Source organism: Octodon degus, unplaced genomic scaffold, assembly GCF_000260255.1.
Source record: "Octodon degus isolate 3935 unplaced genomic scaffold, OctDeg1.0 scaffold00044, whole genome shotgun sequence".
Lineage (NCBI taxonomy): Eukaryota > Metazoa > Chordata > Mammalia > Rodentia > Octodontidae > Octodon > Octodon degus.
The window spans coordinates 13,096,062-13,098,187 of record NW_004524620.1 but is presented as its reverse complement, the minus strand read 5'-3'; the positions used below and the strand labels follow the sequence as shown (position 1 = coordinate 13,098,187).

Here is a 2,126-nt window from a genome sequence, read left to right as displayed (position 1 = left end):
CTCTCAAATAAATAAAAAAAATTAAAAAAAAAAAAAAGTGAGCTCCACACTAGCCTACATTTCGTAGTAAAAGCCTCTTTCTAAAAGACAAAAATGTAAAAAAAAATTATTATTTGTTTATGTATTTTACTGGGTCACACTACGGAGCTTGGACTTGCAGTGATCCTCCTGTTTTCAGCCTCCCCAGTGCTGGGATTACAGGCATGCGCCATCATGCCCGGCCTTGGTGGCCAGCTCACTGTGCCCAGGGGTGGGACTGGCACAGCATGTGGTGCCCTGAGTCGAACCCTGGTCCCCAAGCTTGCTTACGTAGGTACTTAGTCCTCTGAGCTATCTCACTGGCCCCAAAATTTTTATTGAGTGTGGCTAGTAAAATCTTTATTAAAGTTAAAGGAGTGTTAGAGCCGGGGAGATGGCTCAGTGGAATAAGCGCTTCCCTGGCAAGCGCAAGGGCCTGAGTTCAATCCCGGGTTCTGCAAAAAAAAAAAAAGAAAGTTAAAGGAGTGTCTGTATCCATCAACTTTTATGATTTGTCCATACCTTGTATGGTCCTCCATCATACCATGTAGGAAATAGGAAATTCCTTAGTTGGAAGAGAACAGAAAAGACCTATTGCTGAATGTCCTTTTAAAAGCTTTTCATCTTTGTCTTTTATTTATTTATTTATTTATTTTGAGGCTGGGTCTCACTTTGTAGTTCAGCCTGGCCTTGAACTTGCTCATGTAGCCCAGATTGACATTAAAAACAGGATCTTTATGCCTCAGCTTCCTGAGTTCTGGGGTTATAGGTGTGTGCCACCAGGCCCAGCTTTTATTTTGATTCTATTTGTTAAGTATTCCTCTTAAAGACTTATTTTTTTAGCATTGTGAGGTCAGTGTGTTTTTTCCTATTGTTTTTCAGACTAATTTTAATTTTTTCTGATTTCTTTAATGTTCACTTTTCTTTCCTTCATTACTAATTAGCCAGTTAGTTTTTATGGTACTGGGGATTGAAAACAGGGCCTTCTCACTGAGCTGCATCCCCACCCCTTTTGTTTTTTTATCTGGGACTAGGTCTTGCTGAGTCACTGAGTTGTCCAGGTTTGTTCAAACTTGTGATCCTTTTACTTCAGCCTCCCAGAGTATGGGATTATAGACATTGCCGCCATACCTGGTTTAGGCATTTGCTTTTCTTTTTACCAATTCCACGGCCTCAGGGCTTCCTCTGCAGCATGTTACCAGTCTTTGCCTTTAACGCAGACTTCTGCTTCTTTCTGTGTCTGTGTGAGCCGTTTGCACCTGGACAGCCAGCTTTTTCTCCTTAGGAAGCGCGGTTGGCATCTGCTTGTACACAGGGCATTAATCGCAGCGCAGCCATTGCAAGTGGAAATGTGTGACTGCAGAGCTTTCACGCGAGCCGTGCCGCAGTGGGCACAGCGCCGGGACATGGAGGTGTGGAGGCTTGCATTCCTCGGGCGGCAGGGGTTCGGAAGCACACGGAGGGGTGTAACAACGATACAGGGCAGGTACAGAGTGGTGAGGCCTGCAGAGCAGGCTTCTACATGGGTACACCCTGTGGGGTGGCCCGTTTAATGCCGGTGTGATACCCGCTGCTCGAGCGTGTGCCACATCGTGTACATATGTATGATCTCCATCTTGTTTGTACAGCCTCATACGGCCTTTTTGGTACAGTGCACCTCACTCACACGGTGCTGCAGTGCTTGCTGACTGCACTGCACAGCCCGGCACTGGTTTTCTGCTGTTCCACCTCATAGTGCGGCATGTCAGCTGTGCAGATAAAAGCAGTGAAGCTGGAGTTTCCTTTGACTATTTCTGTGTTCTGAATTTTGTAATGTACATTTAGTGACCAGTTTTATTAACAACTAAGTTGTAGGAATGTGACTCAGTAATTAAATGAGCAATGTCTAATATTTATAAATGTGAAACTTATAATTTAAAAAGTGATTGGCATCTAATTCAAGTGGTTTTAAATGTTGGATCTGTGCAGGCCAAATAGGTCCCAGGTTTGGGTGTAGTCTTTTTTTTTTTTTAACATTTATTTAGGGTGTGTGTGTGTGTGTGTGTGTGTGTGTGTGTGTGGCCAGCTCAGCCCACCAGGGGGAGCGGCTGGCTGGCATGTGGTGCTGG

General features: G+C 44.5%; 1 protein-coding gene across 1 annotated transcript in view; it reads left to right on the top strand.

Annotated features, from left to right (window-relative positions):
* Haus6 (HAUS augmin like complex subunit 6) overlaps positions 1–2,126 on the top strand; it is a 48,978-nt gene that overhangs the window by 23,943 nt on the left and 22,909 nt on the right. The window lies entirely within an intron of this gene.